This window comes from Arachis hypogaea, chromosome 9, assembly GCF_003086295.3.
Source record: "Arachis hypogaea cultivar Tifrunner chromosome 9, arahy.Tifrunner.gnm2.J5K5, whole genome shotgun sequence".
Lineage (NCBI taxonomy): Eukaryota > Viridiplantae > Streptophyta > Magnoliopsida > Fabales > Fabaceae > Arachis > Arachis hypogaea.
In genome coordinates, this window is record NC_092044.1 from 60334187 (window position 1) to 60355706 (window position 21520).

Below are 21520 nucleotides of genomic sequence, written 5' to 3' on the forward strand. Positions count from 1 at the left end.
TGGTTGTGGTTTTGGTTGTTTCTTGAGTTGTTTTGGTTTGAGTTTCTTTGCCATGGTTGCTGGTTTTGAGTGTGGTTATCTCCCCATCTTATGTTTGGATGGCTCTTCCAGGATGGATTGTAGGTGTCACCATAGACTTCATTTTGCCCGGAGCTTTGGTTATGCACATGAGGTTGTTCCTGCTGCTGATCTTCTTGGTTTTCTTCATTTTGCGCCCAAGGAGTTGTTGGTTGGCTTGTGGAACTTACTGATGCTACTTGTAGGCCATCAATTCTTTTGGCCATTTGCTCAAATTGTTGCTGAATTTGCTGCTGCATCACTTTGTTTTGAGCTAGGATTGAGTCAACTCCCTCTAACTCCATCACTCTTCTTCTTTGTGACGGTTGGCGTTGCCTTTGATGAGCAAAGAAATACTGGTTGTTAGCCACCATGTCAATGAGGTTTTGAGCCTCTTTTGCAGTTTTCATCAGTTGCAATGATCCTCCAGCTGAGTGATCAAGTGCCTCTTGAGCCTTCAGCGTAAGTCCTTCATAGAAGTTCTGCAGCTTGTCCCACTCAGTGAACATCTCTGGTGGACATTTCCTCAGCAGAGCCTTATATCTTTCCCATGCCTCATATAGATTTTCAGCATCCAATTGTGTGAATGTCTGCACCTCAGTCTTCAACCGAATGATCCTTTGAGGGGGGTAAAACATGGCAAGAAACTTACTCACCAAATCATCCCAAGTGTTGATGCTTTCTCTTGGAAATGACTCCAACCATTGAGTAGCTTTGTCCTTCAGGGAAAATGGAAACAACAACAATTTGTAACTGTCAGGATGCACACCATTGGTCTTCACTGTGTCACATATCCTCAGGAAGGTGGATAGGTGCTGGTTTGGATCTTCCAAGGGGCCTCCTCCATAAGAACAGTTGCTCTGCACCAAGGTGATGAGTTGGGGCTTCAATTCAAAGTTATTTGCATCGACATTTGGGGTAAGAATGCTACTCCCACAATGCCTTGGATTAGCAAATGTATATGAAGCCAATACTCTCCTTTGAGGCTGACCATTGTCGTTGGCCATTCCCACTTATGGATTTGTTGGATTTTCCTCCATTTCTTGGTTCTCTTCTCAACCTCCAAAGTGTTTCAGGATCAAAAGGTGTGGATTCATAGCTTCTTCCTCCTGACATAAACACAGAACCAGGAACCAGAATTATACACTCTATTGTTAGAGTGAAGTTAGTGTTAGCTTAAGCAAAAATTCAAACAGTTAGTATGCTTAGTAAAAAATTAAAGGAACAGGAAAGAAAAAGTGCTTGATCTAGATCTCCACTTCACTTAATCATTGTCAATCTAATTCAATCCCCGGCAACGGCGCCAAAAACTTGATGTGTGGAAAATGATCCAACACAAAACTCACCGGCAAGTGTACCGGGTCGCATCAAGTAATAAAACTCACGGGAGTGAGGTCGATCCCACAGGGATTGAAGGATTGAGCAATTTTAGTTTAGTGGTTGATTTAGTCAAGCGAATCAAGTATTGGTTGAGTGATTCTGTATCCAACAGTAAGTAAATAGCAGAGAATGTAAAGGGAGAGGGATGAATTGCAGAAATCAAAGAGAACTGAAAGTAAAGGTGCTGAATCTTAAAGAACAAGAAATTAAATGACTGAAACTTAAAGTGCAAGAAATGTAAATTGCAGTAACTTAAAGTGCAAGAAATATAAATTGTTTGAATGGAAAAAGGGAGTTGAGGACTGGGAATTCAGAATTTAAGCAAGGAAAATTAAATTGTAGCAATTAATAAAGCAGAAGATGAATTGGAAGTAACTAGACTTCAAACAGGAAGGGAAATTAAATTGCAGCAGGGGTTCACAGAAGAACCAAAAGGGGAAATGGGATCTCAGGACTCCAGAGACTAGATAGCAAAGTCTAAATCTCAATTTCCTTCCCATATCCAAGTTCACAAAGCAATTGACAAGAAATTAACGAAGAAGCAGTAAAGGAAATGTAATTGAACTCAATTATGCAGAAGAGAAATTAAAGAGATCTTGAATGGAGATTAAGACAGAAATTCCTCAATTCTTCACACCCAAGACTCAAACAAGAAAAGTAAAAATGCTCAAGTAAGAACGAGGAAGAAGAGGAATCAATTCTCCTTCCCGATTCTCTCAAATCTCAGTTTAAAGCTCTCGGAGAAAATGAAGTTTCAAAATGTAAAAATTCAAAAATCAAAAGAAGGGTCCTAATTACATCAAACTATCTCCTATTTATACACTTTCTATTCTTGGATTTTGGAATTTGGATGGGCTTTTGATTTGGTGAAGAAATGAATTAAATTGGATTTTTAATCCAATTTTTAGCCCATGAAAAATTAGCTTCCAGGAGGCTGCCCTGCCCTTGTGGAGGGCAGAGCAGGAAATGGTGCATGCGGCCTCGTGCGTGTGATGGGCGTTCAAGATGCTGCCCTGCCCTTGTGGAGGGCAGGGCAGAGTTGCCATGGTGCGCCAAGTGCTGCCCGTGCGTGCGTGCTGCTGGCCGAGTGCTCAAGTCCTGGCCGTGCCAAATGCTGCGCCATGCATCAAGAAATGCTGCCCTGCCCTTGTGGAGGGCAGGGCAGTGTGCGTCATGGTGCGTTTGAAATATTTCGCATGCCAAGTCTTGGACATCATCAGGGTAGCGCTCAAGTGGTGCAGCTTCCTTGCTTTCTCAGTGAAGCCTCCGTGTTTTTGGCTTATTTTCCTTTGTGAGTAGCGCTCCCCCACTCCCCCTTGCTCATGAGTTCGAACCTTGTGGCAAGCATTGGTAAGCTTTTTTCTTGAATTTATTTCTTTGATGAGCCCGATATTGCTCTTGAAGAGGGCTGGGCAGAATTTCTTTGGAAGCTTGGTTCACTATGCTGCTCTCCTGGAGGGCAGTGTGCCCTTGTGGAGGGCAGTGTTTGCTTCCTCCTTCTATGTTGCACCACACTTCTCCTCCCATGGTCACACTTCTTAAGCCACGTTTTTCTTCTTTTCTTCCTTTCTTCACCTACAAGAAACCAAAACAACCAATCAAAGTATCTCTAAACTCATAAGGTTTATAAATCATTAAAAATCAATTAATTTTAGCTCAAACCTCATGATTTAGCATCAATTTAATGGTGGTTGTTTGATTTAAAGAAGTTATGCAGTTTCATTCCAAATTACTTACTTAGGATGCAAGAAAGTGCATAAAAACTAGTGAAACAAGTGAAATTAGCTTAAAAAAATGGGTATATGATGGCTTGTCATCAGCAATCCTAGAACTCCAACACTCAGACATAAACTTAAGAAAGTATTCTATACCATAAGATCAGGTAAGCTATCGAAGTATTCAAAAGGAATGTTATCTTAACATCATTATGTTTATAATCTTTGTTGGAATCTATTGTTGAGGTTATATTTTTCTCCTTGGCTTTGAGTTTTTCATGCTTACCTTTTAAGAATTCCAAGTGATGAGAAATGCCTACAAGCATGTTTAATCTTTTTGAATTACATGATTTAGCCACCATGCGATTTGAATCCTTTTCCTTGACTAGGCAATCTCTTGATGGATGATGTTATGCATTTACCTCAATGCATTGTATTTCATGATCATATGCATCCATATGTTTTTAGCTTGAATGCTTTCATGCTTCTTTAATGCTTGTTTTACCTTACAAGTTTACTTAAAGCATCTCAAAGCACACTAGGATAAGTGAAGTGCATGCTTCTTTTGTGACATTGCTTTTTATGCTAATATGTGTTCTAAAAAGTCTCCTAATTTAGAACTTACATCCCTATTTTCATGAATGTCACAACTTATTCACTTACTTCATTCTCATGATTTACCTCATTCCAACAATGTATGCTTCCTTGCTTTTATATCTTCTCATCTTCTGGTGTTATATTTTTATTTTTCATGATGGATACACCACAAGCAATAACGGAAGCAAGACTAAGAACACGCAGCACCGGTTGACCTACCAGCTGAAGGTAGCAATCTGGAGAGTCGCCGTACCCCGTTACTCATCTTTGAGTGCACCGAGGATGGTGCAAACTTTTAAGTGTGGGGAGGTCGTTCGACCGGTCGGCGATTTTGGGTGACAAATTTCCAATTCCAACACTTTTGCATTTCATTCTAGGATTTTAGGATTTTTACTTGCATTTTCTTATTTTTGCATACATATACAAAATAAGCTTAGTCAAAATAATGAAATTTTTTGAGAAAATTATCTATAGGGCACCTCAATTGTTTTGAGTGAAAAACTTTTTCATAGAACTTGCTTTAATTATATATATTGTGGAACATAATTTTTGAGCTAAGAACACAAGCTTGTGAGATTTGAGCCTAATGGTATAGTTACATCTTATAACCACTTAGTTTTCCTTCTTGTGCGCAATTATTCTCTTTCTATGATTGTAATTTCTGATTTGTTTGATTCTTTATGTCAATTACTTTATGTATTCATGCATTTATATGATTGAGGCCATCATTTTATTATCTCACGTACCCAAATAGACTTACCTTTTATCTTCCTTTGTTAGCCAATTTGAGCCTATGCTTAACCCACTTTGTTCTTAATTTAGCACATTACAAGCCTTAAAGCGGAAAACAATAAAAGTCCTTAATTTGGATCTTTGATTAGCTTAGGCTAGTGTGTGTGAGTATCATTCAATTGTGGGAACCTTGGGACATCGGGGGAGTAAAAGGGTAGTTGTGTATTGATATTGAAACTATTGAAAATTGGGTACATACTCATGTATTGAACAAATGTAAAACATTATGCATTAATGTTCTTGTATATAGAAAAAATAATGAGAAAAGGAAAAGAAAAAGAAAAGAAAAAAGAAAAATAATATGGAAAGGAAAAGAAAAAAATAGAAAAAGAAAGAAAAAGAAGAAAAATAATAAAAAGGGGACAAAATGCCCCAAAGTAAAGTTCAATAAAAGTCAATGCATATGTGTTGTGAAATGAAAAGAGAATGCATGAGTATGTGAAAAAAGTGAGAAGAATGGGTAGTTAGGATAGAGCTTAATTGTATAGGTTGTCATAGGTTAGGTGGGAAGTCTAAGCTTATCAAAGATTCAAATTCTAAGCTCACTTAACCATATATGCATCCTACCTTGACCCTAACCCCATTACCACCTAAAGAAAAGACCTCATGATATGTGTATGCATGCATGAAATATATGTCGATTGTTAGAAAAAGAAAAAATCTTGGAAAGCATGATTAGGGGAGAATTGAGTGAATCGACCCTAAACACTTAAGCGAATAGAGTGCAAACACATCCGGTGAGGGTTCGATTTCTCAATTACATGTTTCCACCTACAATCATATTCTTTTATGCAAGTTTCTAAAAATATTTAATAACTCAATCCAATTGTGGATTAGACTTGCTAGTCCTTGGCCCTTGTTCATATATGCTTCTTGGGAATTGATTTATTTTGACCAAGCAATTGCATTCATTTAGATAGTTGCACTTAGATAGGATGCATATAGTTTAGTTCCATTAAATAAATGCCATACTGGTGCACAAAATTGTGATCAATACTTTTCACAACACAAATAATCCCCGGTGATGAATCCAAAAACTTGGTGTTCAATACCATGGCATAAACACAACTTCGCACAACTAACCAGCAAGTGTACTGGGTCGTCCAAGTAATAAACCTTACGCGAGTAAGGGTCGATGCCACAGAGATTGTTGGTATGAAGCAAGCTATGGTCACCTTGTAAATCTTAGTCAGGCAGACTCAAATGGATATGAATGATGATATACGAATAAAACTTAAAGATAAAGATAGAGATACTTATGTAATTCATTGGTAGGAATTTCAGATAAGCGTATGAAGATGCTTGTCCCTTCCGTCTCTCTGCTTTCCTACTGTCTTCATCCAATCCTTCTTACTCCTTTCCATGGCAAGCTTATGCAAGGGTTTCACCGTTGTCAGTGGCTACCTCCCATCCTCTCAGTGGAAATGTTCAACGCACCCTGTCACGGCACGGCTATCCATCTGTCGGTTCTCAATCAGGCTAGAATAGAATCCAGTGATTCTTTTGCGTCTGTCACTAACGCCCCGCCTTCAGGAGTTTGAAGCTCGTCACAGTCATTCAATCATTGAATCCTACTCAGAATACCACAGACAAGGTTAGACCTTCCGGATTCTCTTGAATGCCGCCATCAGTTCTAGCCTATACCACGAAGACTCTGATCTCACGGAATGGCTGGCTCGGTTGTCAGGCGAGCACTCGGTTGTCAGGCGATCAACCATGCATCGTGTATCAGGAATCCAAGAGATATTCACCCAATCTAAGGTAGAACGGAGGTGGTTGTCAGGCACACATTCATAGGTGAGAATGATGATGAGTGTCACGGATCATCACATTCATCAAGTTGAAGAACAAGTGATATCTTAGAACAAGAACAAGCGGAATTGAATAGAAGAACAATAGTAATTGCATTAATACTCGAGGTACAGCAGAGCTCCACACCTTAATCTATGGTGTGTAGAAACTCCACCGTTGAAAATACATAAGAACAAGGTCTAGGCATGGCCAAATGGCCAGCCTCCCAAAGAGGGTTCAATCATAAAAACATGATCAAAAACATGATCAATAGTAAAAGAGAACTAGTAGCCTAGGGTGTACAGAGATGAGTAAATGACATAAAAATCCACTTCTGGGCCCACTTGGTGTGTGCTTGGGCTGAGCATTGAAGCATTTTCGTGTAGAGACTCTTCTTGGAGTTAAACGCCAGCTTTTATGCCAGTTTGGGCGTTTAACTCCCATTCTTGTGCCAGTTCCGGCGTTTAACGCTGGGAATTCTGAGGGTGACTTTGAACGCCGGTTTGAGCCATCAAATCTTGGGCAAAGTCTGGACTATCATATATTGCTGGAAAGCCCAGGATGTCTACTTTCCAACGCCATTGAGAGCGCGCCAATTGGGCTTCTGTAGCTCCAGAAAATCCGATTCGAGTGCAGGGAGGTCAGAATCCAACAGCATCTGCAGTCCTTTTCAGTCTCTGAATCAGATTTTTGCTCAGGTCCCTCAATTTCAGCCAGAAAATACCTGAAAAATCACAGAAAAACACACAAACTCATAGTAAAGTCCAGAAAAGTGAATTTTAACTAAAAACTAATAAAAATATACTAAAAACTAACTAGATTATACTAAAAACATACTAAAAACAATGCCAAAAAGCGTACAAATTATCCGCTCATCACAACACCAAACTTAAATTGTTGCTTGTCCTCATGCAACTGAAAATCAAACAAGATAAAAAGAAGAGAATATGCAATGAATTCCAAAAACATCTATGAAGATCAGTATTAATTAGATGAGCGGAGCTTTTAGCTTTTTGCCTCTGAACAGTTTTGGCATCTCACTCTATCCTTTGAAATTCAGAATGATTGGCTTCTTTAGGAACTCAGAATCCAGATAGTGTCATTGATTCTCCTAGTTAAGTATGATGATTCTTGAACAGAGCTACTTATTGAGTCTTGGCCGTGACCCAAAGCACTCTGTCTTCCAGTATTACCACTGGATACATACATGCCACAGACACATAATTGGGTGAACCCTTTCAGATTGTGACTCAGCTTTGCTAGAGTCCCCAACTAGAGGTGTCCAGGGTTCTTAAGCACACTCTTTTTGCCTTGGATCAAAACTTTATTTCTTTCTTTTTCTTTCTTTTTGTTTTCGAAATTTTTTTTTTGTATTCACTGCTTTTTTCTTGCTTCAAGAATCATTTTTATGATTTTTCAGATCCTCAGTAACATGTCTCCTTTTTCATCATTCTTTCAAGAGCCAACATTCATGAACCACAAATTCAAAAGACATATGCACTGTTTAAACATACATTCAGAAAACAAAAGCATTGCCACCACATCAAAATAATTAAACTGTTATAAAATTCAGAATTCATGCAATTCTACTCTTTTTCAATTAAGAACATTTTTTTATTTAAGAGAGGTGATGGATTCATAGGACATTCATAACTTTAAGGCATAGACACTAAGACACTAATGATCACAAGACACAAACATAGACAAACATAAGCACTAAAATTCGAAAAACAGGAAAATAAAGAACAAGGAAATTAAAGAACGGGTCCACCTTAGTGATGGCGGCTTGTTCTTCCTCTTGAAGATCTTATGGAGTGCTTGAGCTCTTCAATGTCTCTTCCTTGTCTTTGTTGCTCCTCTCTTATCATTCTTTGATCTTCTCTAATTTCATGGAGGAGAACAGAGTGTTCTTGGTGCTCCACCCTTAGTTGTCCCATGTTAGAACTCAATTCTCCTAGGGAGGTGTTTAGTTGCTCCCAATAGTTTTGTGGAGGAAAGTGCATCCCTTGAGGCATCTCAGAGATTTGATGATGAGAGGGGTCTCTTGTTTGCTCCATCCTCTTCTTAGTGATGAGCTTGTCCTCATCAATGGGGATGTCTCCCTCTATGTGTCAACTCCAATTGAATAACAGAGGTGACAAATGAGATGAGGAAAGGCTAACCTTGCCAAGGTAGAGGACTTGTCCGCCACCTTATAAAGTTCTTGGGATATCACCTCATGAACTTCTATTTCTTCTCCAATCATGATGCTATGAATCATGATAGCCCGGTCTATAGTAACTTCGGACCGGTTGCTAGTGGGAATGATTGAGCGTTGGATAAACTCCAACCATCCTCTAGTCACGGGTTTGAGGTCATGCCTTCTCAGTTGAACTGGCTTCCCTCTTGAATCTCTCTTCCATTGGGTGCCCTCTTCACATATGACTGTGAGGACTTGGTCCAACCTTTGATCAAAGTTGACCCTTCTAGTGTAAGGATGTTCATCTCCTTGCATCATGGGCAAGTTGAATGCCAACCTTACATTTTCCGGACTAAAATCCAAGGATTTCCCCCGAACCATAGTAAGCCAATTCTTTGGATCCGGGTTCACACTTTGGTCATGGTTCTTGGTGATCCATGCATTGGCATAGAACTCTTGAACCATTAAGATTCCGACTTGTTGAATGGGGTTGGTAAGAACTTCCCAACCTCTTCTTCGGATCTCATGTCGGATCTGCGGATATTCACTCTTTTTGAGTGAAAAAGGGACCTCGGGGATCACCTTCTTCAAGGCCACAACTTCATAGAAGTGGTCTTGATGCACCCTTGAGATGAATCTTTCCATCTCCCATGACTCGGAGGTGGAAGCTTTTGCCTTCCCTTTCCTCTTTCTAGAGGTTTCTCCGGCCTTGGATGCCATAAATGGTTATGGAAAAACAAAAAGCAATGCTTTTACCACACCAAACTTAAAAGGTTTGCTCGTCCTCGAGCAAAAGAAGAAAGAAGAGAGGAGAAGAAGAAGAAATGAGGAAGAAGGGAATGGCTTTGTGTTCGGCCAAAAAAAGGGAAGAAGTGGTGGTTTGGTTGTGTGAAAATGAAGGAGTGAAGATGGGTTTATATAGGAGTTGGGGGGGCTCATGGTTCGGTCATGTATGGGTGGGTTTGGGAGGGAAAGTGGTTTGAATTTGAAGGGTGAGGTAGGTGGGGTTTTATGAAGGATGGATGTGAGTGGTGAAGAGAAAGATGGGATTTGATAGGTGAAGGGTTTTTGGGGAAGAGGTGTTGAGGTGATTGGTGAATGGGTGAAGAAGAGAGAGAGTGGTGGGGTAGGTGGGGATCCTGTGGGGTCCACAGATCCTGAGGTGTCAAGGAAAAGTCATCCCTGCACCAAGTGGCAAGCAAAAATGCGTTTTGAACCAATTCTGGCGTTAAACGCCGGGCAGGTGCCCATTTCTGGCGTTTAACGCCGAATGCTTGCCCTTTTCTGGCGTTTAACGCCAGTCTGGTGCCCCTTTCTGGCGTTAAACGACCAGAATGGTGCCAGACTGGGCGTTAAACGCCCAACAGCTAGCCTTACTGGCGTTTAAACGCCAGCACGCTCTCCTCCAGGGTGTGCTGCCTTTCTTTCTGTTTTTCATTCTGTTTTTGCTTTTTCAATTGATTTTGTGACTTCTCATGATCATCAACCTACAAAAGAACATAAAATAACAAAGGAAAATAGATAAAATATAACATTGGGTTGCCTCCCAACAAGCGCTTCTTTAATGTCAGTAGCTTGACAGAGGGCTCTCATGGAGCCTCAGAGATGCTCAGAGCAATGTTGGAACCTCCCAACACCAAACTTAGAGTTTGAATGTGGGGGTTCAACACCAAACTTAGAAGTTGGTTGTGGCCTCCCAACACCAAACTTAGAGTTTGACTGTGGGGGCTCTATGTGGCTCTGTTTTGAGAGAAGCTCTTCATGCTTCCTCTCCATGATGACAGAGGGATATCCTTGAGCCTTAAACACAAGGGATTCTTCATTCACTTGAATGATCAATTCTCCTCTATCAACATCAATCACAACCCTTGCTGTGGCTAGGAAGGGTCTGCCAAGGATGATGGATTCATCCATGCACTTCCCAGTCTCTAGGACTATGAAATCAGCAGGGATGTAATGGTCTTCAACTTTTACCAGAACATCCTCTACAAGTCCATAGGCTTGTTTTCTTGAATTGTCTGCCATCTCTAGTGAGATTTTTGCAGCTTGCACCTCAAAGATCCCTAACTTCTCCATTACAGAGAGAGGCATGAGGTTTACACTTGACCCTAAGTCACACAAGGCCTTCTTGAAGGTCATGGTGCCTATGGTACAAGGTATTGAAAACTTCCCAGGATCCTGTCTCTTTTGAGGCAGTTTCTGCCTAGACAAGTCATCCAGTTCCTTGGTGAGCAAAGGGGGTTCATCTTCCCAAGTCTCATTCCCAAATAACTTGTCATTTAGCTTCACGATTGCTCCAAGGTATTTAGCAACTTGCTCTTCAGTGACATACTCATCCTCTTCAGAGGAAGAATACTCATCAGAGCTCATGAATGGCAAAAGTAAGTCCAATGGAACCTCTATGGTCTCATTTTGAGCCTCAGATTCCCATGGTTCCTCATTGGGGAACTCATTGGAGGCCAGTGGACGTCCGTTGAGGTCTTCCTCAGTGACGTTCACTGCCTCTTCCTCCTCCCTAAATTCGGCCATGTTGATGGCTTTGCACTCTCCTTTTGAATTTTCTTCTGTATTGCTTGGAAGAGTACTAGGAGGGAGTTCAGTAATTTTCTTGCTCAGCTAACCCACTTGTGCCTCCAAATTTCTAATGGAGGACCTTGTTTCAGTCATGAAACTTTGAGTGGTTTTGATTAGATCAGAGACCATGGTTGCTAAGTCAGAGGTATTCTGCTTAGAACTCTCTGTCTGTTGCTGAGAAGATGATGGAAAAGGCTTGCTATTGCTAAACCTGTTTCTTCCACCATTATTGTTGTTGAAACCTTGTTGAGGTCTCTGTTGATCCTTCCATGAGAGATTTGTATGATTTCTCCATGAAGGATTATAGGTGTTTCCATAGGGTTCTCCCATGTAATTCACCTCTTCTATTGAAGGGTTCTCAGGATCATAAGCTTCTTCTTCAGATGAAGCTTCCTTAGTACTGCTTGGTGCATTTTGCATTCCAGACAGACTTTGAGAAATCATATTGACTTGTTGAGTCAATATTTTATTCTGAGCCAGTATGGCATTTAGAGTGTCAATCTCAAGAACTCCTTTCTTCTGATTGGTCCCATTGTTCACAGGATTCCTTTCAGAAGTGTACATGAATTGGTTATTTGCAACCATTTCAATCAGCTCTTGAGCTTCTGTAGGCGTCTTCTTCAGATGAAGAGATCCTCCAGCAGAGCTATCCAAAGACATCTTGGATAGTTCAGAGAGACCATCATAGAAAATTCCAATGATGCTCCATTCAGAAAGCATATCAGTGGGACACTTTCTGATTAATTGTTTGTATCTTTCCCAAGCTTCATAGAGGGACTCTCCTTCCTTCTGTCTGAAGGTTTGGACTTCCACTCTAAGCTTACTCAATTTTTGAGGTGGAAAGAACTTTGCCAAGAAGGCATTGACTAGCTTTTCCCAAGAGTTCAGGCTTTCTTTAGGTTGTGAGTCCAACCATATTCTAGCTCTGTCTCTTACAGCAAAAGGGAATAGCATAAGTCTGTAGACCTCAGGGTCAATCCTATTAGTCTTGACAGTGTCACAGATTTGCAAGAACTCAGCTAAAAACTGATGAGGATCTTCCAATGGAAGTCCATGTAACTTGCAACTCTGTTGCATTAGAGAAACTAATTGAGGCTTGAGCTCAAAGTTGTTTGCTCCAATGGAAGGGATAGAGATGCTTCTCCCATAGAAGTCGGGAGTAGGTGCAGTAAAGTCACCCAGCACCTTCCTTGCATTGTTGGCATTGTTGTTGTTTTCGGCTGCCATGGGTTCTTCTTCTTTGAAGATTTCTGTTAGGTCCTCTACAGAGAGTTGTGCATTGGCTTCTCTTAACTTTCGCTTCAAGGTCCTTTCAGGTTCAGGGTCAGCCTCAACAAGAATACTTTTGTCTTTGCTCCTGCTCATATGAAAGAGAAGAGAACAAGAAAATGTGGAATCCTCTATGTCACAGTATAGAGATTCCTTGAGGTGTCAGAGGAAAAGAAAAATGGAAGGCAGAAGTAGAAAATTCGAACTTATCAAAGAAGATGGAGTTCGAATTTTGCATTAAGGAATAGTGTTAGTCCATAAATAGAAGGATGTGAGAAGAGGGGAAGTAATTTTCGAAAATCAAGTAAATGATTTTGAAAACATTTTGAAAAACACTAATTGATTTTCGAAAATAAAAGTGGGAAAGAAATCAAGTGATTTTTGAAAAAGAATTTGAAATTAGAAATCAAAAAGATTTGATTGAAAGTTATTTTGAAAAAGATGTGGTTAAGAAGATATGATTGGTTTTAAAAAATATGTGATTGAGAAGATATGATTTGAAAAACATTTTTTTTAAAAAAATTTAATTTGAAAATTAATGACTTGGCTATCAAGAAAAGATATGATTCAAACATTAAACCTTTCTCAACAGAAAAGGCAACATACTTGAAATGTTGAATCAAATCATTAATTGATAGCAAGTATCTTTGAAAATAGAAAGAAATTGAATTTGAAAAAGATTTGATTGAAAAGATATGTTTTGAAAAAGATTTGATTTTGAAAAGATTTTGAAAACTTGAAAAAAAATTTGCATTGAAAACAAAATCTTCCCTCTTGTGCCATCCTGGTGTTAAACGCCCAGAATGGTGCACATTCTGGCGTTTAACGCCCAAAACTCTACCCTTTTGGGCGTTAAACGCCCAACCAGGCACCCTGGCTGGCGTTTAAACGCCAGTCTGTCCTTCTTCACTGGGCGTTTTGAACGCCCAGCTTTTTCTGTATAATTCCTCTGCTGTATGTTCTGAATCTTCAATTCTCTGTATTATTGACTTGAAAAGACACAAATTAAAAATATTTTTGGATTTTTAATAGTGAGGAATAATCAAAATGCAACTAAAATCAAATAACAATGCATGCAAGACACCAAACTTAGCAATTTGTATACTACTGACACTAATGAGAATGCATATGAGACACATAAACACTCAAGTCAAGAGGAATTAAAGATCAGAGTAATAAAATCATCAAGAACATCTTGAAGATCACTAAGACACATGAATGAATGCAAGAAAAACAGAAACATGCAATTGACACCAAACTTAAAATGAGACTCTAGACTCAAACAAGAAATTTTTTTGGATTTTATGATTTTCTAAAATTTTTTGTGCTTTTTCGAAAATTAAGTGGAAAAAGAAAATGAAGGTATCAAAATTCTTAATGAGAATTCCAGGAATCATGCAATGTTTAGTCTAAGACTCCGGTCCAGGAATTAGACATGGCTTCACAGCCAGCCAAGCTTTCAAAGAAAGCTTCGGTCCAAAACACTAGACATGGCCAAAGGCCAGCCAAGCCTTAGCAGATCACTGCTCCAATAGCAAGATTGATAGAAATCAACAAGCTCTTGTGATGATAAGTTGAAACCTCGGTCCAATGAAATTAGACATGGCTTCACAGCCAGCCAGATTTCAACAGATCATCATGAAACTCTAGAATTCATTCTTAAGAACTCTGAAGAAAAAAAAATACCTAATCTAAGCAACAAGATGAACCGTCAGTTGTCCATACTCGAACAATCCCCGGCAACGGCGCCAAAAACATCGTGCACGAAATTGTGATCAATACTTTTCACAACACAAATAATCCCCGGTGATGAATCCAAAAACTTGGTGTTCAATACCATGGCATAAACACAACTTCGCACAACTAACCAGCAAGTGTACTGGGTCATCCAAGTAATAAACCTTACGCGAGTAAGGGTCGATCCCACAGAGATTGTTGGTATGAAGCAAGCTATGGTCACCTTGTAAATCTCAGTCAGGCAGACTCAAATGGATATAAATGATGATATACGAATAAAACATAAAGATAAAGATAGAGATACTTATGTAATTCATTGGTAGGAATTTCAGATAAGCGTATGAAGATGCTTGTCCCTTCCGTCTCTCTGCTTTCCTATTGTCTTCATCCAATCCTTCTTACTCCTTTCCATGGCAAGCTTATGCAAGGGTTTCACCGTTGTCAGTGGCTACCTCCCATCCTCTCAGTGGAAATGTTCAACGCACCCTGTCACGGCACGGCTATCCATCTGTCGGTTCTCAATCAGACCGGAATAGAATCCAGTGATTCTTTTGCATCTGTCACTAACGCCCCGCCTTCAAGAGTTTGAAGCTCGTCACAGTCATTCAATCATTGAATCCTACTCAGAATACCACAGACAAGGTTAGACCTTCCGGATTCTCTTGAATGCCGCCATCAGTTCTAGCCTATACCACGAAGACTCTGATCTCACGGAATGGCTGGCTCGGTTGTCAGGCGAGCACTCGGTTGTCAGGCGATCAACCATGCATCGTGTATCAGGAATCCAAGAGATATTCACCCAATCTAAGGTAGAACGGAGGTGGTTGTCAGGCACACGTTCATAGGTGAGAATGATGATGAGTGTCACGGATCATCACATTCATCAAGTTGAAGAACAAGTGATATCTTGGAACAAGAACAAGCGGAATTGAATAGAAGAACAATAGTAATTGCATTAATACTCGAGGTACAGCAGAGCTCAACACCTTAATCTATGGTGTGTAGAAACTCCACCGTTGAAAATACATAAGAACAAGGTCTAGGCATGGCCGAATGGCCAGCCTCCCAAAGAGGGTTCAATCATAAAAACATGATCAAAAGCTCTAAATACAATAGTAAAAGGTCCTATATATAGAGAACTAGTAGCCTAGGGTGTACAGAGATGAGTAAATGACATAAAAATCCACTTCCGGGCCCACTTGGTGTGTGCTTGGGCTGAGCATTGAAGTATTTTCGTGTAGAGACTCTTCTTGGAGTTAAACGCCAGCTTTTATGCTAGTTTGGGCGTTTAACTCCCATTCTTGTGCCAGTTCCGGCGTTTAACGCTGGGAATTCTGAGGGTGACTTTGAACGCCGGTTTGGGCCATCAAATCTTGGGCAAAGTATGGACTATCATATATTTCTGGAAAGCCCAGGATGTCTACTTTCCAACGCCGTTGAGAGCGCGCCAATTGGGCTTCTGTAACTCTAGAAAATCCGATTCGAGTGCAGGGAGGTCAGAATCCAACAGCATCTGCAGTCCTTTTCAGTCTCTGAATCAGATTTTTGCTCAGGTCCCTCAATTTCAGCCAGAAAATACCTGAAATCACAGAAAAACACACAAACTCATAGTAAAGTCCAGAAAAGTGAATTTTAACTAAAAACTAATAAAAATATACTAAAAACTAACTAGATTATACTAAAAACATACTAAAAACAATGCCAAAAAGCGTACAAATTATCCACTCATCACATATCCTTACTTCATTCTTGGTTTAAGCATGAGGAAATGCTTGGTTTAAGTGTGGGGAGGTTGATAAACCCCGTTTGTAGGGTTTATCTTGTATTGACTTTAACACCTTTTACCCACATTTATTCAATGAATTAGCATGATTTTGTGATTATCTCTTTATTTGTGCTTAGATGTGAAAACATGCTTTCTAGACCATAAATTAGTTAATTTTAATTCATCTTTGATTCCACTAGATGCCTTGATTTGTTTGTTAAGTGATTTCAGGTTGAAAATGATAGGAGTGGATCAAAGGAGTGAAGAGCAAAGCATGCAAAGTGGAGAAATCATGAAAAGCCAAAGAGTTGAACTCGTCCATGGACGCGCGTGTGCACTTGGCGCTTACGTGCACCCTGCGAAATGGCCCATGGATGCGTACGCATGTTGTGTGCGTACGCGTCGATGTCGATACTTGATTTTTAAGTGAATTCGCACCCAATGAATTCTCAAGGGTTGTGGGGCCCAATTACAACCAACTTTGGCACCAGAAAAGCTATTTAAAGCCAAGGTATTGAAGAGGAAAAGGAGATTGAACCATTCACACTCATTAGGATTAGTTTAGAGTTAGTTTTAGAGAGAGAATCTCTCACTTCTCTCTAGAATTAGGATTAGAATTAGGTTTAGTTCTTAGATCTAGGTTTTAATATTTGCTTCCTTCTACTTCTACCTTTCAATTCCTTGTTGTTACATTCATTCTTCTTCTATTCTTTTGTTGTAATTTCCTTTATGTTGTTCTTATACTTTTTTGTAGATCTACTATTGTTCCTTTCATTTTCTTTCAATTTAATTCAAGGTAATTCATAATAATTGTGTTTCTTTTTATTGTTGTTGTTAATTCCTTTTAATAATTGTTGTTAGATTCTACTCTTGTTGTCAATTTGCTTTGCTTTTCTTTTGTACCTTCCAAGTGTTTGATGAAATGCTTGGTTGGGTTTTAGTGTAGGTTTTGTTCCTCTTGACCTAGGTAGATTAATTAGTGACTCTTGAGTTATCTAATTCTTTTGTTGATTGATAATTAGAAGTTGCTAATTGATTTGAATGCCTCTAAAGCTAGTCTTTCCTTTAGGAGTTGATTATGACTTAAGGAATCAAATTGATTCATCCACTTGACTTTCCTCCATGGTTAGAGGTTAACTAAGTGGTAGCAATGAACAATTTGTGGTCACAATTGAGGAGGATAACTAGGATAGGACTTCTAGTTCTCATATCTTGCCAAGAGCTTTGTTAGTTGTTAGTTTATTTTCCTTCCATTTATATTTCTTGTCTAAAATCTCAAAAACCCCAAAATAACTCAAAACCAACAACAAGACACTTTATTGTAATTCCTAGGGAGAACGACCCGAGGTTCAATACTTCAATTTATAAATTTTAGGGGTTTGTACTAGTGACAACCAACTTTTTGCATGAAAGGATTATGGATTGGTTTATAAATCATCAGATTGTTGCACCTTGATTTTTCAGATTCGATCTGTATTCTTCTTGGTTGGCATCTATCTTCTTTTCAGCCTGTGCTTGTCTCTCCAAAAGGGTGAAAATTGCCCCTGTGAGCTGTGATAATAGTTGTGCTATTGCAGTCTCTACCCTCTCAAAGTTACTTCTGATCTTGCATGGTTATGAGGTTGAGGTTAATGTGTCTTGATGGTGGTGTGTTTGCTGGGTAGAAGGGTATGATGTGTGAGGTGGATCGTGGTAAGGTCTGTTGTTGTTTGATTGATGGTTAGGGCTGTGATTTTGGTAGTGATTGGATTGGTATGGCTTGTTATGATCTTGGTTGTGACCTTGTTGGTTCCTCCACCCGAATTTTGGGTGGTTCTTCCATCCTGGATTGTATGTCTTGGAGTTAGGGTCATATGGTGGCTGAGAGGGGTTGTGTACATAGTTTGCTTGCTCACATTCAACTTCTGGTGCATCTCCTTCTTGGGGTGGTGCTTGAGCTTGAACCACTGCAACTTGATTGTTCTCCATCTTCTTAGTCAAGGCAGCTAGTTGTGCTGCAATTGCCTTGTTTTGTGCCAACAGGGCATCTACAGAGTTGAGTTCCAACACCCCCTTCTTTTAGCCCCTTTCTGAAGCATAGAAGTAGTCATTCTTAGCTACGGTTTCAATGACATCTATGGCTTCCTCAATGGTCTTCTTCTTGTTGAGTGAACCCCCCTGAAGAGTGGTCCACAGTCTTCTTTGATTCATAGGTTAGTCCTTCATAGAAAATGTGGAGCTGCACCCATTCATTAAACATATCTGGTGGGCATTTTCTTGTTAGATCCTTGAACCTCTCCTAGGCCTCATAGAGTGTTTCACCATCTAACTGTCTGAAGGTTTGCACCTCAACTCTTAGCCTGTTGATCCTCTATGGAGGGTAAAATCTTGCTAGAAATTTGTTCACAACATCTTTCCATGTGGTTAGGCTCTCCTTGGAAAATGCTCCCAACCACTTTATTGCCTTATCTTTGAGTGAGAAAGGAAACAAGAGCAGTTTGTCGGTATCAGGGTGTACCCCATTGGACTTTACAGTATCACATATCCTCAAGAATGTGTTAAGATGTTGATTTGGATCCTATTGGGCACTTCCTCCATATGAACAATTATTCTGGACTAGTGTGATTAGTTGAGGTTTTAACTCAAAGTTGTTAGCATGAGTTGTTGGCTTGAGGATGTTACTGCCACAGTTTCCTGGATTGGGTTTATGTAGGAGCCTAAGACTTTCCTCTCTTGCCCAGCTTGATTTCCAGCACCTCCTCCAACATTGTCGTGCACTTCGTCTTCCATGGTGGTTGTTAGATCTTCTTCCTCTGGTTCTTCTCCAACTATGCATTTACCTCTAGCCTCCCTCCTCAATCTAGGAAAGGTTCTCTCAGGTTCACTATCAAAAGAGGATGAAGGTTTTCCTCTTCTGCATGTCATACACTCAACGCACAGCAAGTAAAGGACAAGTGAAAAAATCTCCTTAGTTAAGATTAGTGGTTAGCTTGGTTGATGCAATTAATCAAACATTTAGAAGAGTGAAAGTATAAACAATGAATAGCTAAAACGATCCCAAAAAAAGAGAATGAAAAACAGAGATTATAAGGGAATTTAAAGATCACAAAAAATAGAAAAAGAAAACAACAGGTAGATGAAAATGCTTAATCTAGCTCCCCAATTAATTTAATCATTGTCAAATTCAAACCAATCCCCGGCAACGGCTCCATGAAACTTGATGAGTTCGGATTCACTCCCCTCCCAATAAAATTGATGATTCCGCTCTTTGGCAAGCGCACCAAAATTATCGTCAAGTAATAACCCACAGTAGAGTGGGATCGTATCCACAGAGATTGGTAAATTTGAACAATTTTAATTAATTGGTGAATTAGTCAAGCTTAGACAGAATAAGTTGTAAGTGCAGGATCATAAATGGCGGAAACATAAATGGCAAAAGAATAAAGGAAAGAAATAAAGTGCGGAAATAGAAATAGCAAGAATGTAAAAAGGAATGAGAATTTTTAGAATGTAAATGAAAGCTATAAAAGAATGGGAGAGATAAGAATTAGGGAATTCATTGAAATCAGGAGATATTGTCTCTTTGGATTAAATCAAGCTTACATCCTCTTCAATCATGCAACTCATTAACCTCTTGGCAATCATGATTGATTGAGCCCCAATCCCTTGGTGACTCAATCTCTCAGATCTTGATCAATAGCCAATTCCTTGGTCTAATTGCTCATGAAGAGAGATATGCTTGGTCCCTGATTATACCACACATCCCTGTAGGTCCAAGTAGAGGGAGGATTATATGTCACCATATCCAAACACCAAAATCCAGATTCTACTCAAGTGTGAGAAAGATTTTCAAGCATGGTTTTATGTTTCCTCTTCCAAGGTTCCCATAAAACCCAATTGCATTCAATCTCTTTTCCAAGATAATTGAATGCTAAGCATGAAGAACAAAAATCCTGCAAGTAAATCAAAGAGAGATGAAGAGAAGAAGACATTCACTATCATTAATCCATCAAGTACAATAGAGCTCCCTCTCTCAGTGAGAGGGAATTTAGCTACTCATAGCTCAGAAAGAAAGTACAAAAGATGGAAGAGATGAAGTGTAAAAAGTAAAAAAATGAATTCCAAACTAAAACTCTACAATCCCCTTGAGATAGTGATCTGCGTCTCTGTATGTGTTTCCAATACTTCCAAGGGTGTTTATACAACTCCTAGATCTAGAAATAAAGGAAATTACAAAATTGAAAAGAAAATTACAATTTGGAGGGAAAAAAACTCAACAAACGTGATCTTCCAGCTGGCGTGTGACTGGCGTTCCCCTGGCATGTCACGCTCTCTTCGTTTCAAGCTTGGTGTGCCACGCTTCACCCTCCAAGTGAAACACCTTCCTCTATCACATCCCTAGCATGCCACGCCTTCGAGCAAAAGTGGCACGCCCAAGGCATTTTAATTGACCCAGGTATCATGGCGTGCCACGCCTTCGAGCCAAGGTGGCATGCCCAGGCCATTTTAAAGTCCTCAAGTAGCTTGGCGTGCCACGCCTTCAATACCAAGTGGCACGCCCAGGCCATTTTCCACATCTTCATGCTTTTGGAAACTTGTACCAGCATGGCACGCCCAGGTTCTGGCGTGCCACGCCCCTTTAAATGCTTCATCCTCTTGCTGGCGTGCCACACCTCGTCATCCAAGCAGCACGCCCAGTTCATTTGGCCCTTTATCTCCTCCTCTGAAAAACAGTACCAACGTGCCACGTCCTACACGTACCTTGGTTCCAAAGGTTAGCGTGCCACGCCTGGACGTTCAAGTTGCACGCCAAAGTGGGACAATTGAGCTGGTGTGCCACGCCTTCGATACCAAGTGGCACGCCCAGCTTTGTTTGGCCTCCTTCAGTGCTGGCGTGCCACGCCTAATCATTTAAGTGGCATGCCTTAGTGAGAGTTCTTGATCTGGCGTGCCACGCCTTCGACACCAAGTGGCACATCCAGCTTTTTGCTTTGCCTTCTTGTTCATTGGCGTGCCATGCCTAGTTGCTCACATGGCACGCCCAGACTTCATTAGCCTTCAACCCCTTCTCTAGATTCTTGTACCAGCGTGCCACGCCATATTGCTCAAGTGGCACGCCCATTCAATTGTGGGTCTCTTAGGCTTGGTGTGCCATGCCTTGATCTTTAAGTGGCATGCCCAAGTGAATTCTGGAACTGGCGTGCCACGCCTTCGATACAAAGTGGCACGCCCTGTGATGACACTTCTAGGTAATTAATTGGCGTGCCATGCCCCTTCGATGGTCTTTATTGTTGCTCTCTGGAATGTTGTACTAGCGTGCCATGCCCAGCTTCTGGAGTGCCACGCCAATACATTTTTGTGGGGTTTGTTCCAAGTGGCACGCCTGTTTCACACGCCCACTTGTTTAGTTGTTTCCTTTGCATTTTTGATGTCTTTTTTGCTTAAAATTCAACACAAACTCATTTCACAGCAATGTACTATGATATTCATCAATTAAGGCATGAATTGCAATGATCAAATGAGATTATGCCTCTTTTATGGTCGTTTTTATGCAAGAAAAAGGGTAGATGATGTAAGTCATCAGCGGGCAGCTTCTTCAACTTTTCGACTTCTGCCTGAGACTAGAGCCCCACCTGAGTCAGCATTGGCTCCTCCTTCTAGACAATGACGGTTGAACAGAGAAGA